Consider the following 26956-nt stretch of genomic DNA (forward strand, 5'->3'; position numbering starts at 1 on the left):
TGTAACACACAAAAAGTCCCTGATAATTGGACATTACTCACACAAAGGTACAGCTTGATGACAAGAAAAACTCTGCAGATCAGTGGAATCTCCTCAGTATTGTTTCATAGAAAAAGGAAAAAGACAACATAGCACAGATCCACTAAGAAACTAAACATGTAATAAAACATATTAAAAGGTGCAATAAACGTGGTGCTTTGGACAGTTTTTAAAAATGTTGAACTCATAAATTTGGGGTTATTCTTTCCCAATTGTTTGGAATGTGGTATGACTGTGTGCACCTGAAAACAAGGTTTTTCTGAATCGTACTAAGGGACCTATTCTATAAGCCTCGATAACCCACTTATCGAGGCCTTTTCGGCCAAAATGCCTAATGCTATTCACTAAGCCTCGATAAGTGGGCAATAAAGGCACGAATCGGTATTTTTTGCTGCCGTCCAAAACACATCGCCAGGTTTGCGGCGATAAGCCACTTATTGGCAGGTTTTGAAACTCATGCAATTCTAGTAGCCTCAATTAGTTTATCGAGGCTAATCGCGGCTCTAGAATGGCGAATTTCTCCAAAACTCCTCACGCCAGGTGGCTAGCCGCTAAGGTAATGAAGCTGTTTTAATAAAAATGTTAATACTAGTGTACGTGTGCAGGGGGTCCCTGGAGCAGAACTGCATTGATTTGAAGTCCTGGGACCCCCTGCTTCAAGAGATACAGGACCGTTATTGGGTGGCGGTATCTCCTATGCATTTTATTCCCACAGTCACGTGACGCGGGACATTTAAATATAATTCATGTATTGCCAAAATCTTGAATAACTTGCTGAAGATCTATCCTAAAGATCCTCTTCAGAAAGCCATGAATCCAAGAACCCCTTTCGGTTAGAAATGGACTCCTGCCTGTGAGGAGACCGCTCTGAAACAAAAAAAAAAGGCTCACCGAAGCTCCTGTTCTGGCCTATGCCGACCCGGATCAACTATACGTGTTGCACGTGGATGCCAGATTCGATGGACTGGGAGCAGTACTCTATCAGAAGTATCCTACGGGGATTCGGCCTGTCACCTATGTTAGTTGCAGTCTAACTCTGAGTGAGAAGAATTATCCAGTTCATAAACTGAGTTTCTAGCCTTAAAGTGGGCCATCGTAGACAAGCTGCATGACTACCTATATCCTTCGAGGTAAGAATGGACACAATCCGCTTACCTACATCCTGACCTCCACCAAATTGGATGCCACCAGCAACAGGTGGCTGGCCACTCTCCAACTACAATTTTACCCTAAAGTACAAACTGTGCCCCCCGAGCGTGTGAGCCGATGCTCTGTCTAGAAGACCCGGATTGAACCCGGTACCTGACAATGGAGAGCGGGAAGAGATCCCTGGCCCCGGGATTTGGGCTATGTGTTCCATGGCTGCTATACTTGAGGGAAACGTAGCCTTCTCTGAACTCTGAGTGGTGGACTCCCTGGGATGCCAATCTGAGGCACTCCCCACTGAGTACTGCCATCCTGAGGCCATGTCTATCACTCAAGACACTATAATGAGGTGGAAAGACCTCATCCATGCTCAGATGCGAGACCCGGTGCCTGGTGATCTACGTAGGGCCATATAAAGACATAATCCCTCCTTAGTGAAGTGTGCCCCCGCAGACATGGTCACTATCCTCATGCGAGAATGGGATAAGTTTCAAATAGGCCTACTTTATCGGGCAGCTCCTTATCATAAACACCGGATAGGAGACAGCTAGTTCTGCCAAGGAAATTGCAGTATATGGTCCTAAGGTCCCTGAATGATGACCATGGGCACTTGGGAGTGGACAAGAACTTTGAACTTCCACAAGACCAAATCTTCTGGCCTAAAATGAGGGAATCATTGGAAAATCATTGCCGAAGATGCTTACTGTGTAATCAGCATAAAACTGCTTGCACAGGCAGCCCCAATGGGCCACCTAAAGAGTTCTGGTCCTATGGACCAGGTGTGCATGGACTTTCTGTGTATTGAACCAGATTCCCAGGGCATCGGGAATGTTCTCGTGATAACGACCACCAAACCCGATATGCTCAAGCCTTCTCCACCAAAGATCAGAAGGCCCTCATGGTGGCTAAAGTATTATGGGAAAAATACTTTGTCCACTACAGACTACCCAATCTAATGCATTTGTAACAGGGCCATGATTTCGAGATCAGAATCATTAAAGAGCTGCTGAAGCTACTCAACATTTAGAAGTCTCGTACTACCCCTTACTATCCTGAAGGAGATGCCCTACCGGAATGGTTCAATCAGACCTTGCTTGATATGCTAGGTACCCTGTGGGTCTCCGAGAAGGCCGGATGGAGTAAACATATGGAAAACTTGGCGCATGCATATAACTGCACTAGCCATGAGTCCACTTTGTTCTCTACAGAGAAGCCAGATGTGGATGTCCACCGATCGAGTACCCAATATGACCGATTATCGTTATGTACAACGACTGAAAACTGAAAGACAACCTCCATAGGGCACATCAGTTGGCAGAAGAAGCCACCACCAAGCTGGATCAGAATAGCAAAAGGCAATATGATTGCAGAGTGCGCTATTGGAAACTTCAGCCTGGGGACAAGGTTTTCCTGCGAAACCTGGGAGTACAAGAAAAACATAAGTTGGCTGACCGATGGAGAGATTCTCCCTTTGAAGTGGAATCCCAGATGCCTGGCCTCCCCATCTACCGCATCAAGGATTCAAAGTGTAGGGTAAAAGTCTAGCACCTGAACCATCTGCTACCCATTCCGCAAGTGAACGTTGATTATGGGACTGATCAGTCGACCATGATGCCACCCATGGAACGGGAAGTTCCCAGTGGGATCTACGATCCCTTGTCTGAAGAAAATGAGGATCCAGTGGAGGAAGCTTCTCCAATTATGGATGAAGAATGGTGGGTTCACCTGAAGAAGAGTTGGGTAATGGTCCTGCAATCAGGAGTCATCTCCGGTGGCTTCAACAAGTCGGCCTCTTGATCCAAGAAGTCCTAGATTCACCCCAAAGAGACTATTCAGAAAGACACTCACTCTAGGAGAGAGCCAGGGCCTTAAGCCACTGGAAGCCTCTCCAACCAAGAAGATGCAGAGGATGGATCAGATGCGATTATTCCAGAGATTTGTCGGGGTCAGAGATTAAGACGCCCTGCCACAAGGGTGGCTTATGATTCATTAGGGGCACCCCATTATGAATCATAGCAGTTCTCTCGTAGCAAGCTTGTGTCCATAATAGCATTAAATGAGTACTGCCATTTAAATACCTGCTGTTATTAAGTTATGTTATATGTTATGCTAGTGCATTTTCCGTTATATAACTGTATGTTAATGCTGGTTTCTCATGTGGGGACATTGAGATCTTCACCGTGGGGAGAATGTAGCGGGTTTCCCCTTATTACTTCCTGGGGGGAGATTAACTCCGTTGCTCGGGAGCAGTAGAGTTGCGTTGGCCATGTTGTGGTTGGCGCATCCCCATAGACCAGAACTTTGTGTGGTGCGGTGGCCATTTTGGGGTTGGTGCCACGGAAGAGGAGGTCATGGCTAAGCAGTATTTCCTCCGCTAACTGGGGATGGCATGGGCAGTTGCTCCGAAGCCTGCAGAGAGGAAAGTAATGTCCAGGGAGCTAGTCAAGCTCCTGGACTAGGTCAGAAATACTACCCCTAGGCCCCAGGCAGTCCCTTCACCTTAGTGGAATGTGTAGGGATGGCCACACAGCTTGGGATCTCCCGTTAGTGAGCGGTAGCAGCGGAGTAGGACCAGAGCCAGGGGAGGAGTTCCTCCGGCGGGAGGTGTCACTGCACAGCAGCCGGTCGTGAGGCGTATGGAGCTGTTGCCAGAGACCTCGGGTGCGTGGGACCTTGCCGCTGATCATCCTCCATCTTATTTATTTATAAAATATTTTACCAGGAAGTAATACATTGAGAGTTACCTCTCGTTTTCAAGTATGTCCTATGCACAGAGTTAAGACAAATAGGGGTATGGAAGTATCCCTGGTTATGGCCTTAACCAGGAAGGTGTATGTGCACCACTGCAAGGGGGAGGGTAGCGCTGCCCTCAGACATACATTGGGCAAGGGTTGTTTGCCGGACACCGGGTTATAGGTGCCCAAGCATCCATCAGTATTATTAGGGCTAGCTACTCCAGGATTGTACTTATTGTTATTTTTGTATGTGTTATTATTGGCCTGTGTGGTAATACTTGAGCCTACTGTGGGACCACAGTAAAAGTGTTATTGTAACCCTGTTGTGATTGTGTTATCGGGATATACCATAAACACACAGATACCCAGCAAGCTCTAAAAACAAAACAAAATTACAACATAATATATCTATGTATACACGAAAAGATAGAAGCGCAAATATAGGTGTGTGTAAAAATATAAAGTGAAGTGATTAAATGCAGGTTGGAGTGAATCTATACAATTACAATAAATAATAATTTAGTATCATCAAAAGGATGAAAAAGTGAATGAAGTGCAATAATGATAATGTGCATAACTAGTGCTAATGATATGAACAAATAACACCAAACAAAACAAACATCACACAAAACATATTCAAAACCCCTCTTCAAAATAAATGTCCACTCAGAAGAACTTTCAAGATAAAACAGGAGTGAAGGAGTCCAGGCTGCTGTTCAAGGGGAACCACATCCAGTACACAAGACCTAAAGAGAGAGAAAAACGAAAAGCGCACGCTCCATAGTGTATACCAGTTTTTAATAAAAATGAAGGGGGGGAGGGGGAAACAAGCGCACTTACAAGAGTAAGCTATAAAATCAGCATGAACAAGAGCAAAATAAAAGGCGCTAAATAGATTAATCTACAATGATATAGATGGGACCTGATCACAATTGACTAGAATAATTTCGGCTGCTTAGGTGAATTAAGGGAATTCTCAATTCCCATAAGACAATAATAGAAATAGAAAAACATTCACCCTAGCGCATGAAATGATGAGAACCACAGTTCCCCAGAAGCTGATTGTACCAAGTTCCCAAGAGGACCCACAGGTTTACATGTAATGAAATAGGTTATTTTATTAAAATACTCATATAAAAGAATAATCAGCAAATATACAATTTAGTATATCTAGGCTGGGTTCAAGCTTGACCACAATTCTAAATAACAAAAACAACAGTAAAATAACTTAACTACTGTAAATCTCAATTCTCGGACAGAAACACCCCCACTGGTACCACGGTAGGTTGGGAAAAGGAGATATAATTCCCAGTTTGGGTTATGCTGCTCGAGAGGGGATATGTTTAGGTATAATAGCACAATTTAAAACAGAGTAATGCATTACTTATACAATGTATAGTACTAAGCATGCACAATAAATGTTACACTTATAACCCTAAGCTGCAAGGGGATTTTTCTATTGCTATATTTGAAACAATGTCTACCCTTCTCTATTTGGAGAGATAAGATGTTGGAATATCCTTTGAATGGATTAACTCTTTGTCAGCGGATGTAGTTCAATATAGCAGGACAGATTTATAAGTCCAATGCAGGAAGTAGTTGTTTGGTTGTTATTACTGTAAGTATGTGAAAGTTTTTCAGTTGATGCCTTATGTGAGTGTGTATGCCATCAGAATATTAGGTACAGTCTTACCCCTCTGGTGTGGTTTTCTTGATGTCTCACAACCACGATCCCCTCACCTACTTGGTGCTGTACTGTGACTTAGATGTACTCACTGATTCTTCAACTGTAGATGCTTGATATGATCCTCCTATTAGGTTAGCTGCTACAATGTAGATATTGATTTTTGCAGCTACCTGGTCCGGACGTCTGAACAATGCGGTCTCCGCTTTGCGGTTGGTATCCACCTCCGCTGGATCTGCGAACTCACTGCGCTCAGCCCTGGCGTGTGCAGTCCCGCGCTGGTATCCCAGTTGTCTTGGCCAAAGGTGGGGGGGGGGGAGATGTGACCAAACCTCCGGAGTTGGCTTCTCTCACACAGCCACCAGCTCATTTGCATGCTGTTTTGCACCATAAGTATTTTATTTGATTTAAAAAGAGAAAGAGAGAGCCTATGTATTACATTAATCTTTCCTCTTTCCTTATATAACACAAACATCAGTTAACCTACTCAGTTTGTGGTGAGAACTAAAAGATGTCATATCTTAAAAACAACAGCCTGTGTATGAATAGAAATTCTTGTGAGAACTAATATAGTAATAAAGCTTGGGTGCTAGAGTACTTACAAAAAAAATCTCAATTCCAACATATATTATTATTCCAAAACATCGAAATACGTAACAGTTAAAAAGTCCAAAGGCCAATATTTTCACTCCCTACTAGAGCCATCAAATAAAAAACAGACCATATTTGTTATAAAAACTATGTGGACATTTTTTGATGTGTTTCACCACAAGTTGCAGAAGTTAAGTAGTCTCTCCCTTTCTTAATGTAACAGTGCTTCGCCCTGACCACAGAAGCTACTAATGCTGTCTTACACCTGTGTGGTTTGCAGAAGCCTAAGCCTCCGCATTGGGAGCCTGGAGTCTTACTTACCATATTCCTGGTGCAACGTCTCCACCCGAGAAGGATCCCGACAGAGCGGGAGGAGCCCCTCACAGGACAAAACAATAATAACTCTTTACTGAAGCATATGATCTTACCACTGTAATATGTATGAAGACATAACATACACTTTCTCACTAAGAGTACAACTAGCCAAAGCGCCACGCAGGGCGCAACCCTCCACCGTGTACCCACACCATGTCCAATGTCCCGCACCAAAACCCCAATTGTGTGGTGACCACGCGGCCCACTAGTACAGAGAATGTTATATCTGGTGTACTTGTTGTAAGGTTACCTACCGGGTGCTCCAGCACCCGGTCACTCCAACTGCAACCAGAATGGATCCGTGATCCAGCGACATTTGCTCCTGCATCGTGAGCTCCACGTGGAAGGCTGTCCTCTGAGATGATTCCACCTTGGGGCAGTCTCTCTGGATTGAGGGGACTGATCCCAGACCCCTCTTCTGGGTATACAGCGTCTGCTGGATTCCTCACTTTCTATGCAGCTCTAATGGGGCAGGTTCCCTATCCTAGGGCCTGTCCCTACAGCAGCCACAAACTGAAAGGTGTCTAAGGGCCTGTCTGGGGCCTAGGGGGGATTTCTGGCTTAGTGAAGAGGCTACTTGCCCTCTGCACCTGCACCTCCTCCCCTATCCTCTCCTGGCGCTGACTGCCTAAACATGCTCCCATGTCAGCCTCTTCTTCCCTTCCTTGAAGAATCCTCACACCCTAATTGGCTCCCTGGCATCAGGTGGTGCGCTTTTCAGGCTCATGGGACTTGTAGTCCCTTCCAAAAGCCTTCCCTGATTGGACGTATCTTGCACGCTTGTTACTGCGCAAGCATGATCTCACTTAGGCCCCCTGCCGCGCATCTCCATTGCACATGCGCGAAGAACAAATATGGTGGCACCCTGAACGTGCGGCCCGCCGCGAAGCCCCCGGAGCACCGGAGCGCTCCCTGCTCTGCCCCCACCTTACTAAAGCATCGGCGGGTCTGCCGCTTGACTCCGGCAGGAAATCCGCGACCACCCCCACAGCAGAGGTAATGAGGGGGGGCCCAGAGGAACCCTACTACATTAGCAAAGATACATTTTTCAATCTTGCCACCCAGGGTAGGCAAACAATAATTGTGAGAATTCTCATATCAAACCCAGTCCCGCCCCTTTTTGTGATTTGTCCTCATCTGCACACACAATTTGCATATGAAAGAATTAAACAGCCAGAACCAATTTGCTACCTAAAAAGCATTTTCGACCTCTGAAAACTGTTGAATATATAGCGATCTGTGACACTTTGTGGTTTTCACAGTTTAATAAATAGGTCCCTAACTCCCCTATTTAATATACTGTGATGACATGAGGCTTCCCTGACAGGAAGACAGCTCCACAGTACATTTAATAACAGGATTTATAACTAGATGTTGTGTTAAGAACTACTAAAAACAGCATTATATACAACATTCAATGCAATACCTTCCTTTCGCTTGCACAAAAAATGATTTTCATTGCTGCAGCCTGTGGCTTGTAAAACGCCTGCATCAATGGAGATAACAGTACAGTTTTCAGCAGCCACATTTAAATGTAACCTGCATGCATAAAACACATTAAAAACCTTCTCATTACTTATTTACTGCAAATTCTTTCATCTCTGAGAATTCAGACCACATACTGTATGTTCTATTTACCGCCAGTTAATATGGAACATTCATCGGGAGATCCAGCAGTACTGTATGTGCATATTGCTGCCTAGGACAAATCAAATACATTAGAAAGGGCTTATTGTGTTACTGTATATAGATAAAGCTGATGCTCATGCATTGTTTGAGGAGATTATAAAGGTCTATAAATCGACAGAAATGTTTAGAATATATTAGTACAGAGTGAGGATATTAATTGAATCCTAAATTAATCTGGCTTCCTTTATGGGGGCATCACTATTATTTTATAGGTGGTCAATTACTGTACAGTAGCTTTGTTGATCTTTAAAGTTATTCAGAAATATTACAATAGCCTTTCCAAGTTGTATTATTTCAAGAACGGTAGACATTTTTGGCGCTCTATAAATGTTTATGATACACATATCTTAATGTTAAAAACAATATTTGTGATTCTATTTTTAACACAGATCTTTAGTTAAACTTAGATTTCGATAATCCTATTTTTCTATGCTGTAGCATTCTACAGATAGTTGTCATCTGCTTGTATTTTTTCAGATTTTTGAAGACAAGAAAAAGGAGTTAAATCCTACATGGGAGATAACAGGCTGGCTACGGATTTTAAAAAAATACAGTATATCCATGTTTAAAAAAAAAACTGTCCGTGTGTTAGGGAATATGTTAAGGTAAAGATCTCCATAAAATTCTGAATTTCAGAAGTGCCCACTTCCACAAATGGAAGGCACAGGATAGATAGATACGTAGACAGACAGACAGACAGACAGATTGTTAGAATGTATGCACATTAACCTCTCTGGTATACAGACAGTGCATATGAGGAGTAAATATATAGCAGGTTTGAGTGAGTTACACATTATTATACACTATAGTGATATTATGTACCAAGCCCCAAAATTTGTATTTTCCAGTTAAATTGATGCCAGGAGTGTCAGTTTCATTAGGCATTTATTAGCTCTGTTGTAAGGGCAGATGGAGAGTGCTCATAGGAGCCATAAGGGGAAAGGCTCTACTGTACCAGGGATGTCATATTATATAACTTATATTTACTTTTGCTATTGTTTGGGGCTTTTACATTTTTTCCCCACCTGGTATGTCTACACTGTGAATTAAAGTAATTATTTACATTTCTGTGTCGAAATTCCATACACACGGATTTTACCTCCAGCAGCATTTAACATTTGTATTGCATAACTGACTTGGGTACCAGAATAAAAATGGAGATGAGTCGTGAAGGCAAATGCAAACTACAGTATCTATACCACGCAGATGCATCTTCAGAAGTCACCTGCATGATGTTGAAATCTTGCATCTACGGAAAAAATGGTCTTTTTTTCTACTCAACTATTTATTGTCTCTCTGTGTTATCCTCTCCTGCTCTAGCTATAATTATTGTTTTCCCTTAGTGGAGGAAACTAAAAAAAATAGCAAACAAATCACCACCAGCTTTTTGATGTATCTACTTCAGTTCCATCAACCCATGTTGTTGAGGAAGACTCCCTGAACATTCCTATCCATACGGGACCTCGGATTATCTTTTGTAGCCAAACCTAAAGCAAACAAGACACAAGATTAGCACGAGACGCCATGTTTGTTACTTATATTTTTAAACTTCATCATGAAATCCTTCGCACACAATGGTTTTTAAAGTGCTACCAGTTAAGGATCTGAAGCCCTTCATAAGAGTTAACAAACGTATTGACCAATTGCACTAGGCCAGGCCTGCACAACTCTAGTCCTCGAGGGCTGCAAACAGGCCAGGTTTTCAGGATTTCCCTACTTCAGCACAGCTGGTTCAATTAGTGGCTCAGTCATACGGAGCCACTAATTGAGCCAGCTGTTCTGAAGTAGGGATATCCTGAAAACCTGGCCTGTTTGCAGCCCTCGAGGACTGGAGTTGTGCAGGCCTGCACTAGGCAATAAAGGTATTCTCCGGCACATTCTAAACCTATTAAAAGGATCCACTAAACAAGAAGGTCCTGAAAACAAAGTATTCAGCATTGGTCCCATTATCTGGATTTAGACAAATAATGTATGACCAATCTTTTCTTCTGAAATATCCATCTTTAGCAATACAATTCCCATGAAACTACTACACGCTGCTTTTGCACTCCTCCAAGACAAAACATAGTAGACAAAACATAGTAGCTCCTGTTTAATCTTATAACAATACCCGTTCCAGAACCGCCAGCTGGGATCAAGTGGGCACTTCATGCTGTATTTGCCTATAGTGAATAAATACTGTAAGAGACTATTGTATCCATCCTGTCACTAAGTATGCCAACTCTCAGTTGTACAGTCATGTGTAACGGTGTTTACCTACCCCCCCCCCCCCTTCCCAATCGCAGTTAGGGGCCGTTACGGGGGGGGTGTGGTGCATACCTGCTGGTAACAAGAGGGCTGAGTCGTCCGTGATGACTTTGGGACACAAGAACAGGCTTCTGGGGTCCATACCCCACAAAATACTTAGCAGGGCAGCACCTCCATCTGCCGTAGGCTCCAGGGATATGGAGATGATCTCCCATGGTAGAACTTGTACCTCCCCCCAGTTAGATCACACACCAGTCCGGAGGTATATTGCAAACAGGAACGGTTTATTACTACACACTTTGCAGTAACACAACAGCTACTCAGCAGTCTTCTGCCGGATACAGTCTCTTTTAGATCAGCTCTCACTGGAGATGGTCCCTGGACCGCCACTACAGACCAAGGGCACCCGCAGCCATCCTAGATCTTTCCCCACTTCCCTAGCGGAGGCAGAGGTATAATCACACACTCCTCCCCACAGGGAAGAGCACATGGGTAGACCCCAATCTCAGGCTCCCAGACGTGTGACCAGCCTTCCTCAGAGGAAAGGAACAAAACCAATAATTTAGGGCGGTCCTGCCCTTAAGTACAGCCAGAAGGCGGGAACCCCATTGTCAAAGCTACAACAGGATGTACCACCCCCTGCTGTCACTCAAGTGCAGTACCAAAGGTGAAGGGGGAACCCCATACCAACTACTGGCAAGCCTGTAAATACCAGAGTTTACTGCCAGCCCATTGGGTAGAATAGTAGCCAGGGGGTACCCCGCTACACATGAAATACTTGTTTTTTTATATCATGCAGCAAATTAAGAGAACATTTCAGAGACTTAATTCAGGGCAACTGTTTGTATTCATTATTTCTAAGAAGGGAAAGGTAATGAGAAATAAAATTCTTACATTATGTCCCATTTAATGTTACTAATTCTAATTATTGAAGCTGGTAGCTTGTACAAAAACAAAACAGTTTAAAAGAAACAAGAAGCATTGAGTAGAGGTGGCATATTTATTGGATCTACAGCACGAGTCATGTCATATAGCAGTATAGTATATCCATTGCCAGCCATGGTGTTTTCAATAAAACCTTTCGTGTTGGCAAAGTCGTTCCTCAATCTGTAGGAAATTCACACCCATTTAATTGCCAACACAACATTTGTAAAACAGATAGAATCACAATGCTTTACACAAAATCAGAAGTGCATCTCAGTATGTAAAGAGACAAAGGGTTACAAAGAACTGTCTGTTGGCAGCATAATGTGGAAGCACCTATGTAAACATAAGAGCACATGCTTAATATTTCAGCAGTATAGTATATCAGCATGTTTGTGTATGTGCGGATATTTGTACATGAGTGAGTGTACATGTATTTATTAGTGTGTCTGTGGATGTCTAGATCAGTGGTTTCCAACCTTTTTTTGGTTAAGGATCCCTATAATTATATTGGAAAATTCTGCGGAGCCCCAACCTTCTCTAATAGCGCGTCTGAGATCTGATGCATTATAAGGAACCCCAACCCTCTCTAATAGCACATGTGAGATCAGATGCATTGTAAGGAACCCCATCCCTCTCTAATAGCATGTCTGAGATCAGTAAGGAATGGAAATAAAGAGGTGAATGTAAGGAATGTCTGTAAGGAATGGAAATAAAGAGGTGAAACCCTCCAAACGACGGAGGGAGACAGGAAAACCTACTAGCATGAACTCGCTACACTGCCAATTGTGTGGAGGTTGTACTTATAATGTGCATAGAGACTGGTATGAAAGGACAACACCACTCTTGAGTAATGTATATTCGTTAACAGAATTATAAAGAGGCCCGAAAAATGATCAGAATGGATACTGATCAGGTTTAAAAAAAAATAGGGCAGAACACTCAAAAGGACCATTGAGGGAATGGTAATTAAAACCCCATCAACTGGAACAGGTGGATCCTATAAGCTTGTGACTGGAGACACCCACACACAGGGTGATCAGTCTGATGAGACTATCCCACCTCTGTGTTAGAGTGTGTGTCAGAGGAAGAGCCTGTCCCCAGCAGGGCTAACACTGAAGTGATACCAGTGGGTGAGTAGTCTGCTCGGTTCTAAGAGGAACCCGTGGGTAGACTGCTTATGAAAGAAATGCCTGAAGTGAGGGTTGTGCAGACTAGGGCACAGGGTCTGTGGATTGATCCAACCCTGATTTGGGCTAGAAGGCAGCTAATAACTGGTGCCTGATGTATCGGGGAGAAACAGGTATATCATGATCAACTTCCGCAAACTAGATTTACTCGGTCTCAGTGTATGTACGAGGTGAGCGGGTCTGGTCCTTCCTCCTCAGTGCACGGATTGCGGAACAAATATTCTTATGTGTGGTTGTGTCACTTCTATACATAACATATTTATTTGGTATATTAAGCCTTGTAGACAGCCTGCTAGCTGCAAGCAAGGGGCATATGTCTATGATTTCTGCTATGTTACATATAACAATGCACACACACTGTACTGTAGGTTCACTGATTATTTCCCCTCTGTATTACAATATCATGCTATGATGTAGATGCCACCTGGAAGGGCCTCCTGTTTCTTTACTTCTTTCATTCTACTTACATTACTCTCAAAAACAAAACTTTAACCCTTTCTCTGACTCAGGGACATGCATTGTATTGCTCAGTGGTGCATTGGAAGACAATACAAATAAAGGGAAACTAAGACTTTACATTGATGGTCTTTTGCAAACATTCAAACAGACAAACCACAGGTCCATTACACATGCAGACTGCCAGGCTTCCGTATACTTGTACTGTACTTATATACATGTAGCAGGGATCCCCCTTCATACCCCCCGGTGGGGAGAACAGCTCCATTATTAAGGAGAAACAGCAGTGTTGCTTCAGCCATGTTATGGTTGGCATGGCCCTGCAGACTGTGTAATGTGTAATGCGGTGGCCATCTTGGGTTGGCGCGACCAGAAGGAAGAGACCTAGATAGACAGGATTTCCTCTGTGGTACAGAGGTGACCTTGTCAGAGCATCTGGAGCCAGGGAGTAAGGTAGTGTCCAGTTTGAGTCTGTCAAGCTCCCGGACTAGGCCCGAAGCCTGCCCCTAGGCCCCAGGTAGTTCCCCTCACATTAGTAACATTACATTACATTAGCTGGCCATATGATTAAGTAGCTCCCGGTAGCTAGTAGCACAGTGGAGCCAGATTGGAGCACAGAGGGACATTTCCACAGCAGCCTGTGGTACAATCCAGCATCCGAATGTGAGGCATCAGGGGCTGTTAAACCAGGACGGTATTGTGCACCAATGCAAGGGAGAGGGTAGCGTTGCCCTCACACACATTGGGAGGGGTCGCTTGCTGGACACTGGGTTACAGGAGCCCAAGCACCATAGGTACTATTGGGGCTAGCTATCCCCCGGACGATATTACTGTTGCCCTTGTTATTATTGTGCATTGTGTTGTGAGTATTATTTGAGGCCATCTGTGGGACCACAGTAAAGGAGTTATATTATGCCTGGTTGTGACTGTGTTATTGGGGTATACCCTAAAGGTATACAAGTTCCTAGGAGGAGCCATCCTGCTACGCAGGATCTTCATAGCTGAGGTGCTGCACCAGAGATAGAGAGAACACACCGTCACCCCAGGCTCCCTATGAGCAGAGGCTCAGGCCTTCTGTACGCCTAACAGGTAGCACCAGTACTGTAATTACAGCTGTTTCCCATAGGGATAGGGGAAAGGGTGTTACATACATAAAAAGACTGACAATTCTAGTTCACTCATGGTGTCCTCATGGAATGACCAGATCCATGTTTTATCACTGTCTATGTCCTGCCGCCCCGTCCATGTGTAACTAGTTATAACCGATGATAACCAGACCTACACGTTGGGGTTCACGTACAGAGGAGATAGAAAGTGAGAACATGCCTTTTACTAGCCATAGAAGGTTAACAGGAGAAACATAGTAAACAGAGAAATTCCCTTTTGCAAAGGCCTACAACACTTTGCTAAGTAATGTGCTGCTGATCCTTTTACAGATAAAGCTTTTTTTTTTTATAAACCACATACCAGTTATTTCTTTTCTTCCAACCAAACCAGTGCTGAGCTTCTGTAAGAACTACAGACAGGCTGCACATTTTGCCAGGATTTACTGCTTGCTTTCTCCACATACAGCAGTTGCAGTTTCTGTTCCAGTAAATCCATCCAGCTGCATTAAAGCATTTCAAGCTGACTGCACCTGAAAAATTAGCATAGATGATCAGCGGGCCACCGTCCATAGAAACGTTACATTCTTTACAAGCACAAGATGTTCCCATGTTCACTCACACATCTTAAACACTCTCTCACAGAAGCAAAAGAAAGTTTACTGGCACAAAACAGTTAGAAAGACATTAATACTGCTTTCTCACTGACAAGCTCCTCTCTGTTTTTGGCTACTTTCAGATAGAGATAATGGGGCCTATGCACTAAGCGGCGATAAAAAAAAAAAGATCGCCAGGGTTTTTAAATCGCTATTTTTGACAGCGTTGCTATCACGGTATGCAGAAAGCCCCGAATACCAGTGATAGCAACATTGCAAAAATGGTGAGTAGCCGGGAATGAGATGATCTGCCCTCCGAAAAGGGCTCACCCGGCGAGTTCTTTCTGCTGCAGAGAGAGAGAGACGCCTCTCCCTTCGCAAATCTCGCCCGAAATAGTTTTTTTTTTTAAATTTACATTTTATTACTATTGTATTGTAGCAGGGGTCTCCGAAGCAGAACCGCGTTGATTTCATGTCCAGGGGTGGGGTGCCGGTATCTCCTATGCATTTGATTCCCACGGTCACATGACAAAGGACATTTAAATGCATAGGACATACCGGCACCCCGTAACGAGGCCTGTATCTCGGGAAGCAGGGGGTCACCGAGGCTGAAATCAATGTTGTTCAGCTCAGGAGACCCCTGCTCCCGCACACTAATAATAAAAATTACATTAAAGCAGCTTCATTACCTTAGCCGCTAAAGCAATGAAGGGGTTAAGGCACAATAGCAGCTTTGAGGGCAGAGGGGGTGAGTGAAGCGGGTACTTGGCCCTTCACTCACCCCCTCTGCCCCCAATAAACATTACAATATGTACTAAACATCAATACACAACCCACCCACCCCCTGTGCTCCCACATAAAACCAGATTTAATATTTTTATACACAGGATTGATACCAGAGGCTGGCGGTGGTCCCTGGGTTTTCCCCGCGGGTGTCCATGGGTCCTCAGGTGGTCCCCGTTCGAAAGGATATGACATCATCCCTTAAAGTGACATCACATCCTATTGAACTAATGTAACCTATCACATGGTACAGCAACCAATGGGATTGAAGACAATCCCATAGGCTCTTATACCATGTGGTTTGAAGGATGTGATGTATTTCCCTTGGACAAGATGTCACATCCTTCACAAAAAAAAAGAGGCAGGCACATGATACAGCGTCCAATCAGATTGGAGCTGTACCATCTGACCTAAAAATATGACATCACAGGCCATATTTAAGGCCTTGACGCCTCATATTGCATCAAGAAGCCGACGTGACAACATCATGTTGTGGATTTACCATGGGGCTTTGTGGATTAACTGATGAAGATAGAAGATTAAAGAAAAGATAGAAATAATGACAGATGAAGAAAGAAGAAGGTGATAGAAGATCAAAGAAAGAAGAATTTTGATACCTGTCCGAATCTTCAAGGTGGATGACATTGGATTGAGTTTGATGACGCGGTACGACAGCTTCCTGATACCCCTGGATTCGGCCGACCAACGCTTCTAAAGGTAAGTAAAATGCTCAGGGAAGTCTGGCGGCCCCTCGCTATGTCCAAAGAGATAATACCGGACACACGTAAATAAAAATGTGTCTTATGTGCTGGGTCAGAGTATGTGGCTCTCTTGTACCATGTCCACTGCCAAATCAAATACAGCATATGATCAATGTGAGAAATAGGAGTCCTTCCTCTTTGTTTCCCTTATACAGAATTACTGTAGTTATGTGCATTATATGGCATTATAGGGAATAAAATGCCCCCTTTTTTTTTTTTACAATATTTGAGTAAAATATAATGGACTATGTATCCTGCCACCTTTACCATGCTTTCCTGTCTAAAATAGCTGGAAAACGTAGCAGTATCGCAAAGGTATGTGTATATTAAATTAACAGTTCAAGTATTGGGCATGGGGGCAAGAGATGAGCAATATTACTTCTGATAATTAACATGATACACCGCATTAATATAGTATTTATATACTTCTTTACACCAAGGTGTGTGCAAAATGTTTAGTCTGCACTCATCTCCCTGCTCTCTCCCATGCTTGCGCCCCCCCCTCCTACCTTGTCACTGGCGTTTCTTAAGTCACAACGTCATATGACGTTGCGTTGCCATGGCAACGGATCGCTAGAAGCCGCCGGAGACCAGGTAAGGGAACTTCCAGAGGCCTCGCGTGCTCCCCCGGCATTTAAATTTAAATGCTTTGGGAAGAGCGCAGGGCATATGTAACCCCCCCACCCCCCTGAAAATCTTGCATCCTCCAGTTTGCGGACCCCTACTCAACACCATAAATCCCCTTCTCTGCAGTGAAGCATTACTTAAACAAAGAACTCTGCCAGGTCTCTTATGCTGATTGTATATGCTACCTGCCTCTTGCTTACAGGTACTCTGTAGCAATGAAGAGGTTAAGACTGTTTTGGGAATAAATACTGAGACTTCTTGCATTCTGCTCTAATGAATCATCCCACGCACAGCAACATGATGCTATTTTTTAATTGCTAGGTTTGGAGATCCTAGGAAAGCAAAACCACATAGCTCGATTAAGTGGCTTAACGAGACGCTAACCCTACAGTAACTTAACGTCATGTTAACCTTAACTGTGTATATTCAAAGGCCAAAAACATAACATTAAGTAATGTTTTCTTCTGTAAAGAGAAGTGTGTTAACTATAAAACCCGTTAGTGATCATTACATGCAAATAAGGTGTTACAATAACCGTGCATATCCACCAAAGTGCTTTAAGGTTACTGCAAGGATTTATCGTCACGTCAGTAACTATAGGTCATATCTCACAACTCTGAAATGGGGATTTTACTGGGTGGGATGGGTTAGGCATGAATAACTTTACATAGAGTTATTTCCCTCTGCTCTATTTTTCAATGTCAGTTAAAGACCTATTTCAGGGTCTGGTTCAGAGTAACCAAGACATACTTAGGCCCAGATCCAAAAAGCTCTATATTAAGTTGGAAATAGAGGGAGAAGGCCTGAGATAGATGCTAATAGAATATGCAAAGTATATTGTACTGACTCCTATTATTTGAAGGTGGATTTGAGGATATATAAAATCTCCCAGGTTCCGTCCCCGTCGACAGGGCACTGACAAGGGGTGAGTTTCTTGCACCAAGACTAAAGACAACTACCGTTTCAACGTCAGCAGCGCATACAGCACAGCATCGGGATTCATCAAGGACAGCATCTTAAAGCATTGGTATATTCTTCCTAATGATAAAAAGATTGGCAGGCATTTCAGTGCACCACCACTGTTTTGCTACCGACGGGGTTGGAAACTGGGTGATTTTCTCACACAGTCTGACCCAGTGTCTAAGTATGCGTCTGCCACTACCTGGCTTACCAGACCACCGGGAGTACACAAGTGCCATGCATGCACAAACTGTCAATACATGCTATTGGGCAAGACATTTGCTCATGCTCACAACGGGAAGCCTATTAAAATTAAGAACTTCTTAAATTGCAAGTCCAGGTTCGTTGTGTATTTCATCCGTTGCCCCTGTGGTCTATATTATATTGGAAAACCCCCACGCATGCTCAAAGAGCGCATTTGCCTGCACAGATCCACCATCAGGAAGCACTGCTTGATACTGGCGACAGTGAGGACTTGAAGTTCTAGCCTGTGGCCAGGCATTTTAAGAAACACAAGCGTAGCTTGGCAACCCTCCGCTGCATGCCCATACTACAGGCACACTCCCGCACGAAGGGGAGACAGGAATAAATTGCTTCTACAATGACACCAAAAAGACTCAATGAGGACTGCAAGCTTGGATGCTTTCTTTGAAGAGTGTGCAACACTACACATCATGATGGGACATCAGCATCGGATACTGCCACACAAGGATTACATGGAGCTGTGCCTCACGGAAAGCATTCAACAGTCAACACAGAAGGTCTTAACTCTTAAATGGGACCTTCTCACAGCAACTGATGACCAACATTCTGCAACGGACACTGACACTGGACCAGCACTACTTTTCACTCATTCCCTTGCTGCACCATCTTCTGATGACCGATACATCTCTGCACCAGGGGGAACTCCTACGTTGCCTCATCAGATCTACCACATATAGTGTTCCGTTTAGTCTGCCTGCCATGTGTATGACCATGACCTCTCTGTATAACCTACGCCACCCTTGCACTATGTCTTGCCCGCAAAGTCTTGTATATATTTACCCTTCAATCACCTTGTCCCCTCACTTCATCTGGCACCAACAGTCCTCACCAACTGGATCTCCTGCCACCTAGACCAAGACATCACGGCTCCTTCCACACATCACGCATGAGCAGTACGACCTCTATGCCCATCAAGGGTTACCTAGAAATGGAAGTCACACTGCAGACAGGAATCATCGAGTATACCTCTCCTACCGCGCCTGCATGAATTATATTTCAAGAAGGCTGACCGACATTGTTCAAAATGGCTGCCTGACAGCAATAGGGTCCCCTGCGGTTTTGGACTCGCTGGCTTTTTGATTTTTTTATTGTTTGCCTTGATTGTTTGCACTTTGGTTTTGGGTATTTATATCTGCCACGCAAATGTTTTTTTTTTCAAAACCCTGAAGAAAGTCTCTCTGTGGGACCGAAGCATTGGATTTGTGTGCCATTCAACTAATACAACTACGTTTGACTATTACCTCTGAGTGTTGCCTCTTGATTGCCTGTGGTTATTCTGTATGGGACATGCACCTGCTCTTACACCTGCTTCCGGAGTGCCAACTGCTTCACTGACTATATAAATATAGCTAGCACTTGGGCCTCTCTGTCTCTTCTCCAACAAAACCCAGATTTCAGGCTCTGGAGTGAACCAACGCCAGCTTTAGGTATGACCTATGTAACGCATTGTCAAATCTGTGCGTCAACTATAACAGAGCTTTGTGGATAGGTGTTGTTATAGGGAACACCTATTTTGAATATTATTGGCACTAATGTCCACTACAGCAACACAAGTGCCCATTTAGAAGGATCCCTCAACATGGCTGCTGAGGCAGGACATCTGCCTCTACCAACATAGCCGTCGAGGCAGGAAGTAAGCCTCATTCCGAATCTGTATAGGACCTACCAACATGGCCGCCGAGGCAGGACGTCTGCCCCCACCAATATAGCTGCCGAGGTAGAAAGTCAGCCTCAGCCTGGAATGATTGCTTGCTCCCTTTAGAAGGCCTCATTCCCCTCCATTCCTTCCCTGTGCAAGGTTCCACTTACCTCGTTCCCTGCTGGAAGCTTTGTCCGGTCTGTGTTGCTCTTTGCCTATCGTTGAAGACCTCATAACTGTGACCCCTACTACTCTGCCTTCTCCAGCCCTTATCCCGGAACAGTGATCATGTTTGTCCTGCCTTCTCCTGTCCTGACCTTACTACTCTACTACGTACCAAAACATTTGGTCGGCGCTCCCACACCAGTGCAATAAAGAAAAATGTGGAACAGAAATAATATTACTGGAAGGAAAGGGGGGCAATAGCAACCCTTATAATAAAATGGTACACTATATTCCTGGTTGCAGATGCTCAAACCACCGGTGAGGACTTGCTTCTCTCAGTCCTCTATGCACAATCTTCTTTTCCAAAATCCAGGGGGAGCAGGTGTAACCCAGAAAAAACAAACTACAATAGTGCACACTCTGTGTCTTGACTCCCCGGTCCCAGGGTACATCTGTAGCCCAACTGTCTTCAAACTTTATGGATTGGTGTCACTCAAATAAAGAGAGAGGCAATAGTGTAGATCACCAATGACACAAAGTGTTTAGTATGCATAAAGACATATACTCACACTTTGACAAATTAACACAGGCAATATGTATTGTAGTTCTGTTATGCAGACTTTCTCTGAGCTGTATACCCTGGAAAGCAGCTCACTCTTGGGGGGCGTATTCCTTTCGCGCAATGACCGCTAACTGCTACCGTGCTTCCGCTGTCTCGTTCTCCCTCACAACAGCATGGCAAGGTTCTCCACGGCTATCATGGATCTCTGCCACACAGATACTTACTACTCTACTCTTTAGGATTCAGATCCCAGGTACAGGTTGGTCTCTACTCTCCACCTTTGCCTAACAGGTCTCTGTCCTGGACTGTACACAGTCATGTACGCAACCGCAACACATTGCACAGGCCAAATGCTATGGACCCCGCAGAGGTGGAGATAGCCATGTCCATCCAAGGCCAACTTCTGGTTAAACACTCCACCCACCTGGCTATGTTGGATAATCCAATTGCTTCCATGGACTCCAGCTTACAAACCCTTGCTACCCAGGTTCTTCGTGCACCTCCAGCGGATTCTTCATCTGCACCCACCCCTTTGCTCTAGCAAGCTACACCCATTCTGGTGGTTCTCAAAGAGACACTATTCTCAATCCTGAATGCTATGCAGGCTCCCTTCTGGCTGCAGGGGAGTCCTGAATCAATGCCTGATCACTTTGATTTACAACCTTGCTCTTTCAGTTCCCATCGCTCTCGGGTGGCATTTATCATTTCTCTTCTGGCTGGTGAGTCTCTCTTATGGGCGTAACATTGGTATGAGAGAGATTCGCCCCACATTCACAACTCTTCAGCGTTTATCCAAGCTTTCCGAAGGGTCTTCGACACTCCAGGTCGGGCAATCACTGCCGAGGGCACAAACAGGGGAGTCGCCCGGTAGGCCACTACGCAGTTGAATTCCGGACATTGGCTGCAGAGACTGACTGGAACGAGTTAGTCCTGAAAGTAAATTTTCAGCAAGGTCTCTCTGAGAGGCTCAAGGATGAGCTTACCTGCAGAGACATTCCGGCAGACCTAGAGGGACTGATCGCACTCTGCATCTCTTTGGACCACGTCCTAGAGAAGCAAAAAGAGCGCAGGCAGGATCTGCAAGTCTTGTCGGTTCAACTGGAACCTCTTTCACCGAAACCCCTTCCGGCCCAACTACTATTAAGGAGGAGCCCATGGTGCTGGGGGGTATGCGGCTTTCGAATGAGACAAAGCACACTTGTCCATGGCTTTCATTGTAGAGCTTCCCACCTCCCAGGGGCGTGGTCATGGTTGACCGTTTCTCCAAGCAGGCACGTTTCGACCCTCTGAAAAAACTTCCCACTGCTCCAAAGCTGGCAGATATTTGAATCAGGGATTTATTCTGCTTGCATGGCTTACCGACACAGATTGTCTGACGGGCTCCTAATTCATTGCAAGGTTTTGGAAGGCTTTTTGTCGCCGTTTGGACATTGACCTCCATTTTTCCTCTGCTTACCACCAATGGTCAGATGGACCAACCAAACATTGAAACAGTTTCTCTGGTGCAATGTCTCTGAGCAACAGGACGATTTGGTGGACCTACTGCCACTGGCAGAATTCGCCATGACCTCTTTATCCCAAGAGTCCCTGAAGTGCTCTCCTTTCTTCGCAGCATTGGGGTATAACCCAAAAACCCTTCCCAGTGACTCCCCCACGGTAGGGTTCCTGCAGCGGATACCAGGGCCGATAACCTACAGTACAGGATCTCTGGAAGGGCATACAGGCGACTCTTCGCACAGCAGGTGAGACTCAGAAGAGAAACGCAGACAAACATAGACGGCCTTCCCCGAATATCAAGTCGGTGATGAGGTCTGGCTCTCGACGCAGAATATTCGTTTACGGCAGCTATCCGCTAAATTGGGACCACATTTCAAAACTCTTTACAAGATTTCCAGGATAGTGAATGCAGTATCCGTCAGCTGGAGCTCCCACCATCACTTAAGATCCCCTCCACCTTTCATGTATCCTTGTTGAAACCGGCTATCCGGAACCAGTTTTCCAGGACTCTACCCCCTCCCGCTAATGTTTCCGTGGATGGCCAATCGGAGTATCTCATCCAGAGGATTTTGGATTCTCGAATCTCTAAAGGATTCCTTCAGTATCTGATTCACTGGAAGGGGTACGGTCCAGAGGTCAAGGCCTTGGGTCAAGGCTTTGGATGTCCACTCTCTTGCCTTGGTCAAGGAATTCCACAAGGCTTTTCCTACCAAACTGCTCTTGGGCATTTGGACACTGCCCCTAAAAGAAGGGGATTCTATAAGGATTCCTCAACATGGCCGCCGAGGCAGAAAGTCAGCCTCATTCTGGATCTGTATAGGTCCTCCCTACATTGCTACAGAGGCAGGAAGTCTGCCCCCACCAACAAAGCCAACGAAGCAGGGAGTCAGCCTCAGTCTGGAATAATTGCCTACACCTGCCTGCTCCCTTTATAAGGCCTTATTCCTGTCCACTCCTTGCCTGTGCAAGGTTCTGCTTACAGTACCTTGTTCCCTGCTGGAGGTTTTGATCTATCTGTCTTGCTCTTTGTCTTCCGTTGACGACATCGGAACTGAGACCCCTACTACTCTGCCTTCTCAAGCCCTGACCCCAGAACAGTGACAACGTTTATTCTGCCCTCTCCTGCCCTGACCTCGGACTCAGACCTTACTACTCTACTCTTCAGGATTTTGATCCCAGGTATGGGTCGGTCTCTACTCTCCACCTCTTCCTAGCAGATCTGTCTCTTGGACAGTAAACAGCGACGTACGTAACTGCAACAAAGTTATTGCTGAAAATAGCACTTACAGTAACAATGCATTAGTGAGCTTTAAATATGCCCATTAGCACTCATGATGTGTTAACTTAAGCTAACCCCTCGTTTAGTCAAGCCCAAGTGCACAAACTATGAACAAAAGAGGTAAGTAAAGCAATTCTATGCTTGCAATATCTGAAATCTTTAAAAAAAAAATGCATTCTGAATTCCCTGCTTTATTGGAACAGGTTTGAAACAGGAAAGGCTGGCATCACATTTCAAACAGCTAACCTGCACCTTTACTACCTTCAAACTTCAACGCTGTTATTTAAAAACAATCCTTTTAGTTGCAAGTATGTGTCTACCTCTTGGGTATTATCAAAGCAATACTATTGAGGTTCTTAGTTCGTAAGAATATAATAATGATATATTATTATAATACAAAATGTACTGTACAGTGAAAGAGCAGGCTGCCATTGACTATCAATGATTGCAAGTTATTACTTTTCATTAACTTGACTACAAATAGCAGGCTTTCATGCATAGGTCCTGCTGAGAAGTGCTAGGAATGGGGTGTTTTCAGTTCTTGGATCAGCACTTCTAGTACTGTATTTGTAACACCCTATTTCCCATTTTTAAACATGGACCAACATAAAAGAAACAGCAGAAGGGAAATAATAACTGGAGTATTTTGTAACTGCCTGTCTTTACCATACAGGATATAACGGGTTATCTGTGGCAATATTTGAATCGCCAAGTGATGTCATTAATCTACTAAAAAAAAGCCAATATTAGGTTACCCTGATGTGTATAGGTAGAAGTCATCAATGCATGTACTTTCAGTATATGAACTCTATGGGCCATACTAACTACGACGTGCTAAGCCATAAGACACCTTCTGGCTGCGGAAGTTACTCTAAAGCACATGCAAATTAGTCTTAGGGTGTCTTCGGGCATCAGACGGTGTCTAATGGCTTAGCGCCACTTAATAAATATGGCACTTGATGTCCTTATAAGGCTGAATAAAAATCTCACAATCTATGGGTATGGTGACTGTAAAATGTGAGAGAGAAATTCTTGATGATAGGCGGCATGCCTAGAAGTTGAACATACTGGGGTTTATGTATCAACACTTAGAAAAGTGCATTTTCACATGCCGCTTCATATTTTGTGTGAACAGTTGTGTCAAATTTAAGAACCGGTTTCTTCAATCTGTTACAGATTGTTCATCACAGGGGTTTACGCCACTTCAGAACTAGCTGTTTTATCTTGCACAAATAAAGAGGAAAAAGGGTCTGTGATGCAGAATTTGATACAGTACAGGCAGTCCTCGGTTATCCAACACAATGCGTTACTCAAAATGGCATTGGATAGCGAAACGTTGTAAAGCGAAACACGTTTTCCCATAGGAACACTGTTTAAATGAAAGGTTCCGTTCCTGAAGGCATTTTTAATGCTAAAATACACAAAATATTTTACACAAACAATAAGATATGCAGCATACACATAAATTATATAGTGTATATACTGTATTATATATATATAATATAACATAATATATAATATAATATAAAAATATAATATATTATATAGTATAATATAGTATAATATATATATTATATACACATAAACAACTTTGCAAAGCGTCATAATAGCACTGGATAAGCCGTTTTGGCGTTGTAAAAATGAACATAGGTATGCATTGCATAGCGTTGGATAAGCCATTCGTTGTAAAGCGAAGCGTTGTAAAACGAGGACTGCCTGTACATCGAACTGCCATGTGGTTAGGAAATGTCTTTCTTGCTCCTCTTATTGACTCTCCCCAAAAAATGAAGCTGGTGCACAGCGGATGAAATTTTAACCTTGATACATAAAGTCAGGATAAGAATGCTCCATTTTTGGTATGAAATTGTTTGGAGACATAAACCCCACTGCAGGTAGCAGTACACAAACAGGATAGCTACAGAATGACCGAGGTCCCAGTCTCTGAAGTGAAAGACAAAGCTTGTTACCTGTGAATTTTAGGAAGGTACTTTACCTGTGCTAAAGAACAAAACAAATACCACTTAACTCATTGGGGCAACGAACCATTGCACTTGTGCTGCTTTTATGTACAGTGATGCACTGACAGAATAATTAAAAGTCACGTTTGCTGAATAATCTGATTAATTCTGACCAGTGAGTTTCTAAGAACAAGGATTTTTATAAAGCCTACAGAGCAGGTTGCGTGCTAATCAATCTTGCAGTCATAAAGACGTACTTGTTTTCAAGTAAACAATATTTGCTGAACTGGCTGATGCTATTTCTGTTCCTGAGACTAGAACAAATAGGTTTGGCCATCTTGATACAGTATACCAGTGCACCTGGAGATCTTAATACAGTTGGCTTTAGCTACGCTCAGGGAGTTGTGCTGCGATATAATAGACACAGACAGCAAGATCTTCCCAGGGTACATCCGCAAAGCATCTGCATCTGAGAGAGAAAAGCAATGTTTTGTGAGGAAATGGGAGGAAACAGACCCAGGATTATAGTGTCTGTCCACAAATACCTTCTGTACTTGGAGAGAAATGAGTACATCTAATTTCCATGGAAATGTAATGCCATCATTAACCCATTTGCTGTAAATAAATGTCTGTCCCAGCTGTCAAGCAAATGGTTTGAAGACTTTATGAACAGTACAGTACTCCTAACATCATTAATGCTGGGTGAAGGCTCCAGCGTCATAGTTAATTTAATCCTAATGTCAATTTACAATATTAGATCAACATTAACAAACAACATTTTTTCTTTATATTTAAGTTTTTTTGTTTATTTAAGTGAAAATGAAACACCGGGGAGAGCATTTCCTACTGGTTATACCCTGTCAGGCAACTTAAACTCCTGAGGAAAATATTACAGTATGCTGAAATCATTACATGTGGTAACGAGAATTATCTATCTTTAACTACATATCACCCTGTATTACTTCCCATTCTAGCATTTCCAACATGTCTCATTTGCACAAACAAAAAGACAATAACTGATCACATTTTTATAAAGCAGGTATTATATAATAAATGTTATATATTTTAATAATGTAACTTAAATTTTCTGTAATTTTATTGTAGCACAGAATTTCATAGAAGAAAAGTGTGTGCATTTGTTTGTGAAACAATATTTGTGCCTTTCTAAAGGATAGAAGATTCCAAAATATTTTTTAAATCATGCATTATGTAATCCAGGGGTGCGCAAACTTCTTGCCCTGTGCCGCCCCCTCCTGACCTCGGGTGTCGCATCCCCCTGCGGCGTCAAATGACGCCGCGGGGTCACGTGACATCACGCCACATGACCCGGCCCGTCATTTGATGCTGCATCTCCATGGCAACGGGCGTCAAATTATGCCACGTTGCCACAGATATGCGTGGACTGGACTTAAACCGTGCCCCCCCCCAAAAGTCTTGCGCCCCCCCCGTTTGGCACGACTGATGTAATCCTCCATTTTTATTCTTCCTAATGGAGATCAACTGGGTGTTTTAATTACACTTGCCAACTGTGACTTATAACAAGTGCAATGGGGTCATCATAAGGCCACGAAAATATTCAGTATTTTAACTATCTGGCACACAGACCGTTAACTTGAGTACAAGTTACAGCTTAAAAATACATGTTTTGTTTTTTATTGGGCTTAGCTGCCTGGCCTAGTTTTCTGT

General features: G+C 43.7%; 1 long non-coding RNA gene across 1 annotated transcript; it reads right to left on the bottom strand.

Annotated features, from left to right (window-relative positions):
* Nucleotides 1-11426: 11426 nt before the first annotated feature.
* Nucleotides 11427-20621, bottom strand: LOC142495478 (uncharacterized). Its single transcript, XR_012801745.1, has 4 exons — nt 18951-20621; nt 16176-16269; nt 14544-14712; nt 11427-11613 (listed from the first exon to the last, which is right to left on the bottom strand). It is a non-coding gene; the product is annotated as an uncharacterized LOC142495478 (long non-coding RNA).
* Nucleotides 20622-26956: the final 6335 nt, after the last annotated feature.

Source organism: Ascaphus truei, chromosome 5 (genome assembly GCF_040206685.1).
Source record: "Ascaphus truei isolate aAscTru1 chromosome 5, aAscTru1.hap1, whole genome shotgun sequence".
In the NCBI taxonomy this organism is placed as follows: Eukaryota; Metazoa; Chordata; class Amphibia; order Anura; family Ascaphidae; genus Ascaphus; species Ascaphus truei.